Source organism: Dama dama, chromosome 27, assembly GCF_033118175.1.
Source record: "Dama dama isolate Ldn47 chromosome 27, ASM3311817v1, whole genome shotgun sequence".
Lineage (NCBI taxonomy): Eukaryota > Metazoa > Chordata > Mammalia > Artiodactyla > Cervidae > Dama > Dama dama.
This window is the reverse complement of record NC_083707.1, coordinates 50746874-50763426: the sequence shown is the minus strand read 5'-3', so window position 1 is coordinate 50763426 and position 16553 is coordinate 50746874. Positions and strand designations below refer to the sequence as shown.

Here is a 16553-nt window from a genome sequence, read left to right as displayed (position 1 = left end):
CCTGCACACACCTTTACTCCCCTTGCCTTGGAGGGAAGCAATGTACCTTCTCAGGATGCACTGGAACTAGCCAATTTTCACATCTGAGTGACGCTTTCAAAACATTTCACAGCTATTACCTTCCTACATGAGGTGGAGAGGGCAGATCTTAGATGGATGAGAAAAGCACCAGAACGTGAAAAGCCTTTTTGCTCAAAATCACATAATTATGAATTAGCTGAAGCTGGAATTAGAAATTCCAGTCTTCCATCTGACATCGTGCTGCCTCTTCCTTCTATCTGACATCCTGCTGCCTCTTCCTTTTTGTTGTGTGGAAGTGTTAGTCTCTCAGCCGTGTCTGACTCTTTGCACCTGGCTCTGACACACCCTGACATCCCCCTGACAGACCCTCCCCTGGAAAGTTCAGTCACAGGAAGCCACTTGTCAGAGATAGATGCCTAAATTCCACCATTAGAGCTTCATTTCTTTTGCTTAAGGCATGAGTGTGAATTAAAGTGCAAATGCTCCCAGAAGGAAGGGGTCTCAGGTATCATCAAACACTTTCTGTGAAAGGGCCAGAGTATAGATATTTTAGGTTTTGCAGGCCACACAGTCTTGGTCACAACTTTTCCACTCTGCCACAGTAGCACGGAAAGCAGCTGCAGACTACAGAACAAATGAACAAATTACTATTTCTGGACACTGATGTTTGAGTTTCATATGATTATCACATGTCAGAGAACGTTATTCTTTTGAGAAGCGTTTTACACTGTTTAAAAGTGTGAAAACCATTCTTAGCTCACAAGCATGCAAAAAATAGAGCCAGGCCTTTGCTCTAAGGTGTCCCCCGGTCAGGACTGTGCTTTGTGGGTCAAGGCTCTGCAGAAAGGATTGGGGGGTAGGGGGGCGAGTAGTGAGCAGGAGACCCCTGAGTGCCTCGGGCAAGGAAGGGGGTGGTGTGGACAGACCACTGCCGTCTGCAGTCTGTCCTAGTGCAGCACCCCTGGACCCATCTAGAAGGAGGCGGCTGCCCACCAAGCTGTCTGAGCAAGCCCTGCATCTTGATCACCGCTGGAGCTGCGGGGAGCTGTGGTTTTGATGCCGAGGTTGGCTGGCCACCGAGGGGGAGTCGGCTGTTCCTGTCTCTGGCACACAGCTGCACAGATATTTAGGTTTTTTTCCTCTCCCCACATCCACCTGTAGGCTCCGTGCCCCACCACGAGGAGGCTGAAAGGTCAGGTTGCTCCATGGTACTTTTACATTTGAGGGCTTTTGTTACTGATTTAAAAAATACATACATCCATCGGAGAGCATTGCTGTGGGCTGACACTTTGACCTGCCACCTGGTAGACACGAACTATCAGATGCCATCGTCCTGCAAGCGCTTCCTCTTACAATCCCATCTGGTTCTCCTAAGTGGAATGAACAATGAGATGTAATTACCACCATTTTACAGACGGAAAAGCTGAGGCCCAGAGCACTAAACTGACTTTCCCCAGGCAGAGCAGGGGCGCCCGGTTTGCATCCAGGTCTGAGTCCAGAGTCCTGACCCAGTTTCCAGGATGACTTGAGGAGGGATGAATTGCAGACCGGCAGCCTCGCCCTGACCCAGAGCAAGCAGGTGCCATTCCAGCCTCCTTGGGCACAGCCTCCAGCCTCAGCCTGCCTCTCACTTGGGCCCCTCTGCGGCTCTTCTGTGGCCTGGGGGCTTCCATCCACCTACAGGGCCCGCTGCCTGCCTCGACCCCACCCCACCGAGCACCACAGTCTCCAGGGAGGCCCACGGGAGCCCCCAGACCTGTCTGCCGTCTATCCCTTTCACTGCGTTTTCTTCTTTTATGTTTCTTATTTTATTGCCTGACATGCAATCAGCACTCAATGTTGATTTGTGCCTGGAGGAGTGAATGAGTTAATACCTCTTACCTTCAGATACCAGGAATGCCAGGATAAGAGTCTCCATGATTAGCTTTCAGTGGCATGACCCACAGGAATTTTTTTTAATTTAGTTATTTTGGATCAGCACATAATAAGGATTCAAGGGAGCAGTCGAAAGACCCGGCACTTCACATACATTCGTTTCATCCTCATGGCCGCCTGCACTAGGCACCCTCATCACCCAATTTCACAGATCAAGGAACTGAGGCTGAGTGGGGCCTGAGGATCTGGACCCTGGTCTCACTGGTTGTCTCCACACCAGCCCGTTCTGGGCACCAAGCGTGCAGGTCAAGGAGACTCCATAATCCACCCTAAAGTACAGGCCCCAAGAGGAAGAGGGCTGGGAAAGGAAGGATCCCGGGGTCCCCATGCCCCCATCCCTCTCAGCCCCCCTACCCCCTCACCCAAGCAGGGCAGCAGCTGCACAGGTGTGCCGGGGCTGGGCAGGAGCCCAGGGCAGCCTGTTCCCTTCCCTCCAGCCTGGGTACCTGAGGCTGGGATGTTAACACTTCTCCCTGGCAGCCCGTGCAGACGGGTGCAGAAAAGTGACCGCACAGTGGACCTTCCCTCACAAGCACATGGCGTGATTGGGGTCCAGTGTCAAAGACCCTGACTCTTGACTGCCCAGCCTGTGCTAGGAATCCTGCCCTGGATGTGTTACTGCTTCTGACTTCCAAGCAGAGAGAAATGGTGTGCGGGGGGAATAAGAAGAAAAGAAAACTGGATGTGAGTATGAGTGGGAGGGGGCAGGCGCAGGGCAGAGGGCCGGGAGGGCTCCACGGTGGGCCGGCCACGGACGCGGGTTCAGGACCAGCCTCCTGTCCTTGACCCTAGTGCTAGCTAAGGGTGTAGACGGGACACGGGACACGGAGCAGCGAGCGGCCCGCCCCCTGGCCCCTCCTCCCGGCTCCCCCCACCCTCCCCCACGCTGGCTGCCGCCCCCTCCCCCCGCCCCAGCTCCCTCCCCCCAGCCCCTGCCCCGGCCCCTCCTCACAGGTCAGCTCAGCCCGTCAAGACTCGTCACTTCGCTGACTGGCCACAAGAGCCTTCAGCCAGTGAGACCCACCCTTCCAAGAAGGCAGCAGCAGAAGGATGTATCCTACGATGTTTGGGTCCTGTTGCACATACATTACCTTATTGAACATCTGAGGTCAAAAGCTAGTGCGAGGCCTCACAGAACCCATCACATCTCTCTGACATCAAAGCCCCTGCGACCCGGCCGGGTCCTCGGGGTGAGGCCAGTAAGTGGGCTACAGGGCCCTGCCCCCCACGGCCCCAGGCAGCCGGGCGGTCCTCCCAGGCAGCCGGGGGGTCCTCCCCCACTCTTCTTGCCCAGGTCCTCCCCTTCTAGGGTGTGCTCAGTTGCTCAGTCGTGTCCAGCTTTCTGCGACCCCGTGGACTATAGCCCGCCAGGCTCCTCTGTCCATGGGATTCTCCAGGCAAGAATACTGGAGTGGGTTGCCATTTCCTTTTCCAGGAGAACTCCCTGACCCAGGGATTGAACCCGCATCTCCTGCATTTGCAGAGAATTATTTACTGCTGCACCACCTGGGAAGGCCTTTGTAGAGGCAGTTGCAAAACCTCAGACAAGGGGATCCACCTCTGAGGGGGACACCTGGGCAGTGGGGGGTGTGGCAGGGGGACAGGGGTGCCGGTGGTCTTCGGGGGGACACTTGTCTTCACTGTGAGGAAGGTGACAGGCAGCGGGGGCCTTCAGAGTGTGTCCCCTCAGGCTGTGGTCATTTCCACAGAACAGAGGGCCCCAGGCCAGCGGCGTCACCTGGGAACCTGCAAATTCTCACATCCCACCCCAGACCTCCCCAACCAGACCCTCTGGGGTCTTTGTCTTTACAAGCCTCCCTGTGACTCTGAGGCTCGTGAAGGCTGAAGTCAGCTGTCCTCAAACTTCTGTGTGACCCACTCTTCCCTGGGGGCAAAAAGCTGTTTACAAGCTCTGATTGCCTTATTTTATCAATGATGGTGAGGTACTAGTCTATCACATTATGTACAAAGTAAAGCATCCAAAAAAGATTATGAAGGATGAGATACAGCTGAAATTAAGAGTATCTCGTGACGCAATATACACTGCCGGCAACTTTCACCATGAACCGTTATGGATGTAAAGTCTTCTGGATAATTTCAGTTTTGTCCAGCTCTTGGTCAGATCTGCTAAAAGCATGTGGCTGACCATGAACTCCTACCAGCGCTTGGGGACGGGTCAACTCAACTCTGCCACCCGGAGCTATTCCCTGTGATTTCCATGTTAGCGTCAGCTCCACTCCAAGTTTCCTTTCAACAATGATTTAATGTGCTTAGTCGCTCAGTCATGTCTGAGTCTTTGCGACCCCATGGACTATAGCTCTTCGGTCCATGGGGATTCTCCAGGCAATAAGACTGGAGTGGGTCTCCATGCCCTCCTCCAGGGGATCTTCCCAACCCAGGGATCAAACCCGAGTCTCCTGCATTGCAGGCGGATTCTTTACCATCTGAGCCACCAGGGAAGCCCAAGAATACTGGAGTGGGTAGCCTACCCCTTCTCCAGGGGAACTTTCTGACCCAGGAATCGAACTGGGGTCTCCTACATTACAGGCGGGTTCTTCACCAGCTGAGCTACCTGGAAAGAGGCCACTTGTTATTTTCATGAGAGTTTGTTTACTGCAAAAGAAATCACAGAATCTCTCAGTTCCCCTGTGGACACATGTAAATTACAATGTGCTGAGATATCCCCTCCCCACATAGGGCCCCCTCCTCCCTCCTCCAGGACCCCCTCCCTGCACCCCACACGACAACCCAGGAGGCCAGAGTGCATCAGCACGCAGCCTTCCTACTGTTGCCAAGCTTTCTCTTTCACTTTTGAAGTAAACCATCAGTCCAAATAGAGGGACTGTTCTTTTCTTTCCTCCACCCCATGAATCATCTTCCACGCCCTCTGGGGTGCATGTACGCCACTTTGGAGACCCCAGACTAAATATAGCACCTCTCCACTTCCCCCCAAAGCCTGTGGATGCCCCTAACGAGGCATCGTCCATCAAGAGAGCCTGCCAGGAGCTGCCCAGGCCCCCGAGGGCAGGTCGGTCGGGGTGGTCTCAGGGCCACACGCCCCCTTCCCTCCAGCACCCTGCTGCCCTCCTGGAGCCGGGAGTCTCCCCGGGGGCCAGCCTGGCTGGATCCGCTGCTGGCCAGCCTGGGTGGGCACCGCTTTCCCCGGGGAAACGGCCGCCCAAAGCAGGGGAGATGCAAGGGAGGGGCCGCCGCCCACCCCCGCCCCCCACAGCCCCGCAGTGGCATTTCTGAAATCTCATTTCCTGTCACAATTCGGAGGCAGGTGTTTCTGTTTTTAAACCCGTCTCCAGTTGCTATTCTGGTCTGTATGAGTCGCTGGGTTTTTGTTGTTTTTTTTTTTCAGGGACTGAAGTGCTATTTTTTCCCCCTGGGGGAGGCACAGTGAGCAGCCAGCCCCCCACCTTCAGCCACCTACCCCCCGGCAGGGTCAGTCTTGTGGCGGAAGCCCCTCCCAGAGACCTGGGGACCCTCCAGGGACCACTGGGGGCCCAGGGGAGCGGAGCGAGTGGGAGCCAGTTCCCCCTGGGGTGGTTAAGAGCCATTTGTGTTTTGGTTGAATTTCAGATGTGCAAACCGTCTGGCTCCAGCCAGGGAAGGCAAAACAAAAACAAGCCAGGCCCGCACCTTAGGGGAAGCCGGGTCCCACAGGACTCGAGAGTAGCTGAGGACTGTAGCAAGAGTTTCTCACATGATAGCCAGATCCTCAAATCCAGGAGTTTTCAAACTGGGGTCTGCAAACGACCCAAGAGGCACCGACCCCATTCAGGGGTTTCCATGACCCCCACTATGAGAATTTTGACTTTCATCTGGATGAAAATCTTAGAAATTAATGTCAACGTGTTCCATGTCACATGAAAGATTATCTCATGGCTAAATATTTCTGGAGACTTCAGGACCAATTACTATTTCTAAAAAGAAGAGAGAGGCTTTTCCTTATGAACATCATGGCATCCTAGCCCAAGGGAAAGGTGTGCAGTGAAGACTTCACCTTCCAATGCAGGGGGTACAGGTTCGATCCCTGGTTGGGGAGCTAAAATTCCAGGGCCCAAAAACCAAAACTTAAAACAGAAGTAATACTGTTACAAACTCAATAAAGACTTTAAAAAAAAAAAGTGAGCTAAGAAAAATTTCAGCGGTAGCCTCATAGGGACTTTCTGTATTTCATTTGCATGCTGGCTTGGGTTTGAGCATCATGTAAGAGCTATTAAGCATACAGAGTTTAAATAATTCTGTATTCAGACTTATTTAAGTAATATTATAAGCAAAATCATTTAAATCAGCCCTGGGGGAGCATAAGACTTTTGATTTCATTTGTTTGAAAGAAGTTTGTACCTGACTCAGAATTTAAAATGACCACTTTGGCATTTGAATCAAATACCCAGAATTACCTAAAGCAAAGGTTTATGCTGGGAGAATTCCAGAACAGTCTCTTAGGGTTTAGGACCAACCAAGAGAATGAGCCTGCAGGAGGTATGTGATCACCTGTGTGTTTCCTGGGAGCTCAGTTTAAGCAGGGGCTGTTTATTGCCATCACCGTTACTCGGGCCTGAAATCTTAGTTTCTAGCACTTTGTGGTTAATGAGTAAAAAGTGAGTTTTGTGTATGTGTTGTTGCCAAATGAAGCATATGTGAGGCGATTTGAACACTCACAATCTCCGGAGAGCAGTTGCAGGCAGGTGAGGTCACCACCCAGGGGTGAAGTCAGCGCCTTCCCTCCACCCTGGGAACTGAAACCTCAAGGGCTCCCCCGCCTCCCCCGCTGCTGGGTTGAGGGTTACCGGGTCGGGTCTGGTTGTCAGGGCCAGGGAGAGCCAGGGCCACAGCTTGGTTCGGGTCATTCTCAGACTTCCCAAGAGCCCTGGTGTGCACAAGAGCGAAACAAGAAATCCAGCCGTGCAGGGGCTGCTGACGAAGGAGCCCACAGGGCAGCTATGTCACCGCCCCTGCGGTGTGGGGACCCCGAGGGCAAGTCCAACCAGCGATCCTGCTGGTGCTCCCCGCACAGCCAGGATCTCGGGGCGGAAACTCTAGCGATTGGGGCTCTCGGCCCCTGAGACAAGAACTTGCTAGACTCTCCTCACTGGGACGGGGGTGGTTGGTAAAGGAAAATGAAATAATCCTTGGCAAACAAACCCAGACACAAAGAGAGGGAAGGAGCACGAGACCCCGGGACCAGGTAGGGGTGGGGGTATTTCCTAGGAGGACAGAAGCTCTCAGCATTACCTTCCCATCAACCAAGAGAGTGTGTGACCCCAAGTGTATTTGTTGGCTAAGGCCGCCATATCAAAGACCCACAGCCTGGGGGTTTGATAGGAATTTGCTCCCGGTCCTGGGGGGCTGGAAGTCCAAGATCAGGGTGTGGGCAGGTTTGGGTCTGAGGCCCCTCTCCTTGGCTTGCAGGTGGCTGTCAGCTAGCCGTGGTCTTGAGCCGCCTTTCCGCTGTGCCTCTGCATCTCTGCTGTCTCTCCCTCTTCTCATACGGACCCCAGTCCTACTGGACGAGGGACCACGCATCCGACCCCGTTGACTTTCTTACTCTTTATCTCCAAATATAATCACATTCTCAGGTATTAGAGTTCATACTTCAACATACAAACTTTGGGGGGACACCATTCAGTTTGGGGCTTCCCAGGTGGTGCTAATAGTAAAGAACTCACCTGGCAAGGCAGGTGGAAGAGACACAGCTTCGATCCCTGGGTCTGGAAGATGCCCTGGAGGAGGGCATGGCCACCTGCTCCGGTATTCTTACCTGGGAAATCCCACGGACAGTGGAGCCTAGCGGGCTTCAGTCCATAGGGTCGCAAAGATTTGGACACAGTTGAAGTGACTTAGCAGGCACAGATTCAGTTCACACCACCAAGAAATGGCTTTGTGTGAGGTGTGGAGTCAGACCCGAGCTGTGCCTTTGCCAGCGAGAGTCCTGCAGAGCCCCCAGCTTCATTCAGCCCCGAGAAGATGATGCCGGAGCTCCAGGAATGGCCTCTCACCTTGCCTCAGCCCCGGCAAGGACGGCCTGACTCTGACCCTTGGCCCAGGTCTTTGAACATGCAGTGAGCACTTGCTGTTTCCATCTTTGTGAAAGTGGAACAAAGAGTCTATTTTCGCACTGACCTGTAGAGGCCGGGGAGGCCCCCGTGGCACCGGGCCCTGGGCTCTGAGCCCAAATCTGCTCAGGACCGCGCCGGCCACCTCGGGTGCCCTTTTGGATTGTGTTTATTCAGGGAGATAAGCGCTACGTGCAGCTCCTGGGACCGGCAGACACACACCCCCGCCCCGGAACAGCGTCCCCTGCTGGGTCTGTGAGTCACCTTTCCCAGACACCACAGGTGTTCAAAGCCGCTCTGCAGCCAGTGTGCTGTGCTGAGTCAATCCGTCGTGTCCGACTCTTTGTGACCCCATGGACTGTGGCCCGCCAGGCTCCTCTGTCCATGGGATTCTCCAGGCAAGAATTCTGGGGTGGGCTGCCATGCCCCCCTCTCTACAGGCAACACCTGCCCGCATACTTGCCCCGTGGGTCTTCTCTGAGTACAGTATAGTTAACAGCCTCCACGGCCATTAATGACAAAATAAGTAAATCAGACCAGTCGTTTCATCAAGGACAACTAGAAAAGCAGGATTAGATAGAAAAATCAAAGAAGACATCAGAGAGCTAACATGAGAGTGGAAAAACTACTGGGCCAAGAGCTCATGGAGACCAGAAACTCAGGTGGGTGAGAGGCGTCCAGAGCCTGGGTGCATCTGCTGATCCACAGAGAGCAGATGAGAGGCTGAACATAGCTTTTCAAAGCTTATAGGCTGTTGGGCAGGCCATCCTGGTGGCTCAGACAGTAAAGAAACTGCCTGCCGTGCAGGAGACCCAGGTTCGAGCCCTGTGTTGGGGGGATCCCCTGGAGGAGGGCACGGCAACCCACTCCAGTGTTCTTGCCTGGAGAACCCCATGGACAGAGGAACGTGGTGGGCTCCAGTCCACGGGGCCACACAGAGTGGGACAGAACTGAAGCAACTCGCACAGCACAGAACAGACTGCCGGGCAGGGGTCCATAAAAATAGAGTGTATCAGAAAAAGAATAACTGGAATTAAGGTTTTTCTAAGGTATTCATGTTGTCTAAAAAAGGTAAAAGTACTAAATTCTTTTAGAATTTGATAACACAAAAGAAGTATTGTAATCTCTAAGTTTGACCCCTAAAAACCATATATTTTTTAAAGAACTATAACTACCAAACTAAGAAAGGAACAAAAAAAAATAATTTAAAAAAAAACTAAAGAAGGCAAGAAAGTAAAAGGAAACATGGGCTAATTGGGACAAAGCAAGAGCAAATAATAACATTTAAGCCCAAGTGAATTAGTAATTATATTAAATGGAAATGGACTAAATGCTCCAATTAAAAGGTAGTCTGACTTGATAAAAACAAAACCCAGTTAAAAGCTGCTAATAAGAAGCACATCTAAAATAAAAGATACAGAAAGGTTAAAAGTTAAAGTACTATAAAAGATAAAGCAATCAAAAAATCTAAAGACAGAGTACCCATATTAATATCAGAAAAAAACATTTAAAATCAAGAAGCATTACTGTAAGTGACCCAGTGTTTCATAATAATAAAAAGGTTGACTCACCAGAAAGATCTATCAGTAACAAATCTAAATTTGCATGTATATGATAATAAGCCTCAACATGCAGAAAGAAAATTTGACAAGTTAAAAAAAAAAAAAAAGGCAAATCCAAATTTGTAACTACAGTTAGGAGATGGTAACATATTTCTCCCAAAAATTTTGGAGAAGTCTGAAAGGAATTAAAAGGATAACCACTTAAGTGACCCCAAATAACCAATACCAAGACATATTCTAGTAAAATATTGGACTTTAAAAGTAAAAAGGAGAAAATAAAAGGGGTATAATATGTATTAACTATTTGTCGTTGTTGTTCAGTTGCTAAGTTGTGTCCAACTGTTTGCGACCCCATAGATGGTAACACACCAGGCTCCTCTGTCCTCCACTGTCTCCCAGAGTTTGCTCACATTCATGTCTATTGAGTCAGTGATGCTATATCATGTCATACGGGATGGAAAAGAAGCTACAAAGATTCAGGAGCCAAGTAGAACTCCAAATGGCCAAATATGGGACAATGTGAGCATTCAGGATAATTAATGGATGAAACACATCAACTGGATTTTATTCTCTGAGTAGCACTAATTTATATCCACAAATGAGCGACCCCAAGTTGTGGGGAGCTCTCGATGAGCAAGTCCACATGAGGCACCTGTGAGGAGTTTTTGGAAACCGAAACCTTAGCCCAGACCCCACCCTAACCGTTAGGGGAGGGGTGGGTGCAAGGGAATAGCAGGAATTAGGAGATTTAAGGAAAAGGTCCTGCCCAGGGACAAGATATACTTTCTGGTTTGGGGGGGTTTTGCCTGCTTGCCATGTTTTATTTGTTTTATATTATGTTGATCTGATTCAAAGAGCTTAGAGTTCGGATGGGGAGATATATATTTGTGAATAAAGATCTAACAATTCCTTACTGACAGGTGAAACTTAAAAAGACACTATTGGCAGGAGAGTTAGGAGGGTGGGTGACTGGAGTGGGAAGACTCTGGACTCAGACAATCCAGGTTTACATCCTGCTCTGTGTGACCTTAGAAAAGGGCATTCCTCTTTTCTGCATCCTCATCAGCAAGGTGGCGAAGGAAGACTTGGAGGTTTACACTGAAGGTCCTGATCGACAGGAAAGCAGGGCCCTGAGTGAGGACAGCCAAGTTTCCAAGCAGGCTGGTAGGGGGCAGGGGAGGGGCAGAGGCCATGGAGACACAGCAAGGAGGAGAAGAAAGGCTAAAGAACCAAAAGCTCCAAGAAAGCAGAAAGGAGAAGACAGGGCTTCCTGCCTCTTGGAAGGGGACTACTCTCTGCCCCGGGCTTCTACTGGGAGCCAAGATAATCTTGTGGCTGGCAAGTTACAACCCGTCCCCACTCCACCTACCTCCCCACTTAGATCTTCCTCAGCCTCTAAGGAAGGAGGCCGCAATAAATTCTGTGTTCCTGTGATGGATCTAAGTATTCCAAGAAAATTCCAGTTTAATTAGTTCTAAATCATCATCCAGCTGGACATTGTCTGCCTTTATTGAAATCTGGACCTGGAAGCCTGTTCATCCAGATGGATGCTTGCACAGTCTGATGAATCCAGCTCTCACGCTGCCCTCATTTTCCAAAGTGACTGACGATAAAGGGTTTTGTGCACTCATCAGCAAGAAGGCCTAGGAGGAGGGACAGAAGGGGGGTGCTTGACCAGAAATCCTGAAGACACACAGGGTGGTTGTACAAAATCCCATCAGTCTGCCATCTCCTTTCCCATTCCTTTTTCTTCTTTTTTAAACTGGAAAATCTGATTTTTGAATTTGTGGTTTGAGTCCTGGCTATGCTGCCAGGCAGGAGCTCTGGCCACCACAGACTTGTGCTTCCTAGTCTCTTTAGAGGGTCTGAAAGGCTGTATCATGGAGAGAGAGGCAAGATGGTATTAGAAACATTTTGTAAACTCAAAAAGTGTTAGACATTCTTAGTTCACATATCAGACCTTATGTTCTTGGGCTCCAAAATCACTGAGGATGGTTACTGAAGCCTTGAAATTAAAAGCCAAGTGCCCCTTGGAAGAAAAGCGATGACAAACCTAGATAGCATCACTTTGCCAACAAAGGTCCCTATAGTCAAAGCTGTGGTTTTTCCAGTAGCTATATATGGATGTGAGAGTTGGTCCATAAAGAAGGCTGATAGTTAAAGAATTAATGCTTTTGAACTGTGGTGTGCTGGAGAAGACTGTTGAGAATTTCTTGAACAACAAGGAGATCAAACCAGTCAATCCGAAAGGAAATCAACCTTGAATATTTATTGGAAGGACTGAGGCTGAAGTTGAAGCTCCAGTACTTTGGCCACCTGATGCGAAGAGCGATTCAGTGGGAAAGACCCTGATGCTGGGAAAATTGAAGGCGAAAGGAGAAGGAGATGACAGAGGATGAGATGGCTGGATGGCATCACTGACTCAGTGGACTTGAGTTTGAGCAAACTCCGGGAGATAGTCAAGGACAGGGAAGCCTGGCGTGCTGCAGTCCATGGGGTCACAAAGAGTCAGACACGACTTAGTGAGTGAACAACAAAAAGGCTCATGTCTCTGATGGACTCTGCGGGGCCACCGGAGGAAAGGTTTGCTAAGCCAACGAAGGGTGTGGCCACCTGGGCCAGGAGGAGAGAAGGGTTACACAGAAAAACATCCTCTCCCACTCTGAAAGATCTGACCTCATCACAAGTCATTCTTACTCAGGGCTTCCCTGGAGGTCCTGTGGTTAAAAACCCGCCTGCCAAAAATCCCACATGCTCCGGGGCAACTAAGCCCATGTGCAACAACGGCTGAGCTGGGGCTCCCTGGAGTCCAGGCTCCCCAGCAAGAGAAGCCACTGCTACCCTCCTACTGCTTCACTGTAGAGGAGGGCACACGCAGCAGTGAAGATCCGGCACAGCCACAAATAAATAACCAATCTTAAAAAGCAATGAATTCACCCTTAATTCTTCTCCCAGGTCACCCAAGAACCCCTGATTGGCAGGGGTCACCCGTCGCCAGGCATGTTTTGGAATGTCCCGTAAGAAACACCCTGCGGCTGAACTCTTCCACAGCCTCAGCTGGGAGCCTCACCCCAGAGTCTTCCCACGCATCCGGCACATCTTGGTTTGTCTGTGTAATGAGCCTGGTTTCCTGACGCTCCCTGGAAGGCGGGCTTCCACAGTGGTTGCTGGGCTGTGTGGTCACAATTCACTCCCATTTTGTCCTGGGACAAGTCACTCACCAGAAACCTCTGGGTGCCCCTATTTGTCATCTATGCAGCGTGCGGGCATGCAAAGTCACTTCAGTCATGTCCGACTCTTGGTGACCTTAAGGACTGTAACCCACCAGGCTCCTCTGTCCATGGGATTCTCCAGGCGAGAATCCTGGAGTGGGTTGCCATGCCCTCCTCCAGGGGATCTTCCCAACCGTGGGATTGAACTTGAGGTTTTCACATCTCCTGCATTGTGGGTTCTTTACCAATAGTGCCTGCTGGGAAGCAGGGAAATGATAATCCCCTCCTCACAGTGTTTCTCTGCAGATGAGATTATTCACACAAAACATTGGACAAGGCCTAACATTCAGGAAGTCTTCACAAAGTATTAGCTATAACATTCAGAAACAAAAGTCAAACACTAGGTAAAAGGCTTCTTTCTCAGAGAGGCAGAGAAGTCCACACAGGACCAGGTTGTGGGTTTCGGGGACATGTGCTCCAAACGGAGGGACCTTTGTGCACCAGGCTGCTCACTGTACACATTTAGTCATTTTATCAAGCGTCCCAGAGCACTTCAGCTGACCTCTAGCCACCACCTCCCTGCTCCAGGCGTGATTCGGTGTTCGAGCTTATTTATGGGAAAGCGTGAGTTCATTTCAAAATGTCAAATGCTCCCTGGTGACTAATGGTCCCTGCTGTGCTCAATATCTTCACAGAGGTTGTCCTTCCGTGACCCAAGGGCCTCTGCACTTCAGGAACATCCATCTGAGTGTCTGCCACAGGAACTACTGTGTCACAAAACCATCCAAAAAATTGCGGAACCCAGGCCTGTTGGGGTGAGCACTTGGGGAGTCAGCCAGAAGGCACAATCTCAGGAGTGGGGAATGCGATGGTTGGAGGGCAAGGATTTATAAACTCCACCAGCCCACTGGACAAGTGGACCTCATGAGATGTGCCCAGAAAACAATTTTATTATTTTACAATTCTGGCTCACGTTTTTCACCCATTGAAACCTGCTCTGATCCTACCCCATATATGACTCTCCTGTAGATTCTGTGCCTATCCTGTTCATTCCCAATTTCAAAAAGTCCTCTGGTCACCTCTAAAAATTTATATTATGGAGGGACTCCCCTGGTGGTCCAGTGGTTGAAAATCTGCCTTGCAAGGCAGGGGACTCGGGTTTCGATCGCTGCTCAGGGAACTAAGATCCCACATGCTTCAGGGCAATGACGCCCAAGTGCAGCAAGTCCAGAGCCTGTGAGTCACAATGAAAGGGTCCCTCGAGCCGCAACTAAGACCCGATACAACCAAATAAATAAATACTTTTTAAAAAAATTGTATTTTGGAAATTTTCACACACCTCCAAAACTAAGGAAAATGGTATTATGAATCCCCATATACCCAATCACCCTGCTTCAACAATTAGCAACAGTCCTACTTGCTTTATCAATTTGTATTTCCTCACCCCACCCCTCCCCCTGCCAACACACACACTTTGTCTTTGCTGAAATATTTAAAGCAAATCCTCTGATTATTTTCAGAAACAAAAGTAGCCTTAGTTCAGGAAAGAGTACCCCATGCAGTGAAACAATCAAGGACTTGAAAACTCCATTTCAGTTTCAAGCTCACTCTCCTATCCAGGCAATCCAAAAGGAAATCAGGCCTGAATATTCATTGGAAGGACTGATGTTGAAGCTGAAACTCCAATACTTTGCCCACCTGATGCGAAGGACTGACTCCTTGAAAAAGACCCCAGTGCCTGGAAAGATTGAAGGCAGGAGGAGAAGGGGATGGCAGAGGATGAGATGGTTGGATGGCATCATCAACTCGATGGACATGAGTTTGAGCAAGCTCTGGGAGTTGGTGATGGACCATGAAACCTGGCGCGCTGCAATCCATGGGGTCACAAAGTCAGACAGGATTGAGCGACTGAACTGAACTGAACTCCCATCCAGGGTTGCTGCTGGCTGGGAGACTGCTTTTGGGAAGGAGGTGTGGCGAGGGTCTTCTCTGTTCCCCAGCTGAAGTTTCTTCTCCCACTCACAGCTGCCTCTGGCTCCTTCAGGGTTCACAGGTAAGGGCTGGGGGAGAGGTTCCCAGTGGCTCTCAAGGCTAGAGGTGGTGGTAGGCTAAACACCCTGAAGTGGACACTCCGTCTCTCCTCTGCAGGGCTTGCCTTCCCAGAACTGGTCCCAGAGCTGATGGACAGATGGTGGAAGCAGACATCTGCCTGGGTTGCAGAGCAGTGCATGCTGGGTAGACTGAACACGTGTGTCTGCCCATCACTGTGAAGACGATTTTTCATTGGGAAGGAAAAATCTCATCAGAGGAGGGGAGGATATGCACTGCTTTCCCCCTCCCTTAGGTGACCTGGCATCTCACTTGGGAATGGGGGATAAATAGTTGGCACATCTTGTCTCAAAGCCATGCTGTCCAATATGACAGCCACTGGTCACGTGTGTCTACCGAGCACATGAGATGCGTCCTAAGCAGGGAACACACACTGGCTCTCCACAACTTGGTATGAAAAATAATGTAAAATCTCTCGTTAACAATGTAAAATGACAAAAATATCTTATTTTCTATATTAATTACATGTTGAACTGATAATATGCTTATATTGCATTAAGTAAAATGTATTATTAAAGTTGATTTCAACTCTTTCTTTTAATTTTTTAATGTGGTTATTCAGTTCAGTTCAGTCGCTCAGTCGTGTCTGACTCTTTGTGACCCCCATGGACCAGGCTTCCCTGTCCATCACCAACTCTAGGAGTTTGAGTTTACTCAATTTGAGTTTACTCAAATTCAAGTCCATTGAGTAGGTGATGCTATTAGAAAAGTTTAAATTATATCCATGGTTCACCTTATATTTCTGTTGGACAGGGCAGCCTCAAGGACTCAGCTAAAACCATGAGTGAGATTTGTTGCATTTTAATTTCGTGTTACGAAAACTCCTTCTCCTCCCCCGCCCCACCAAAAAAATTGGTCCTAAAGCCAACAGAGGTTTGATCTGGATACATCTCTAGGTGAGGGTCAGTCCTTCATTTTGCAGATAGTGAGACTGGGGCCTAGAGGGAAGGGACAGGCCTGGCTCCAGGTCACCAACTGTCACTGCAGAGCACATCCGCCATTTCAAGCGGCTCCTGTGAAACCATGGGAAAGACAAACACCAGACTTCCAGAAGATCCTTTAAACACGTGTGCCTCAAAGGGCTTTCCCCAGTGGCTCAGCGGTGAAGAGTCTGCCTGCCATGCAGGGGACACAGGAGACTCGGGTTCGATCCCTGTGTCAGGAAGATCCCCTGGAGAAGGAGATGGCAACCCACTCCAGTATTCTTGCCTGAAAAATCCCATGGACAGAGGAGCCTGGCGGGCCACAGTCCACGGGGTCGCGAAGAGTTGGACAGGACTGAAGTCATTTAGCATACGTGCCTCAGAATGGAGTTTTTCATAAGTCAGACTGAGAAACACAAACCCTGGGTGATATCATTTATATGTGGAATCTAAAGATACAACAAATTGGGAATATAACGAATATAACAACAATGACAAAAAATAGGCGGACTCACAGATACGGAGAACTAATGGTTACCAGTAGGGAGATGGGAGTGGGGAGGGGCAATGCAGTGGTCAGGGATCGAGCAGTACAAGCTCTCAGGTGTAACATAAGCTACAGGGATGTATTGCACAACAGGAAATATTGCCAATACTTTATAATAACTATAAATGGAGCATAGCCTTTAAAAAGTGTGAATCACTGTGAAGACCTTACTATATTAT

At 49.9% G+C, this 16553-nt stretch overlaps 1 long non-coding RNA gene across 2 annotated transcripts; it reads left to right on the top strand.

The window, feature by feature from the left end:
- The first annotated feature begins 6320 nt into the window (after positions 1-6320).
- LOC133047826 (uncharacterized) lies at positions 6321-15328 on the top strand. Of its 2 annotated transcripts, XR_009690851.1 has the most exons (4): positions 6321-6447; positions 13491-13610; positions 14316-14848; positions 14944-15328. It is a non-coding gene; the product is annotated as an uncharacterized LOC133047826 (long non-coding RNA). The 2 variants fall into 2 exon arrangements; XR_009690850.1 differs by having other exon boundaries at positions 14316-15328.
- Positions 15329-16553: the final 1225 nt, after the last annotated feature.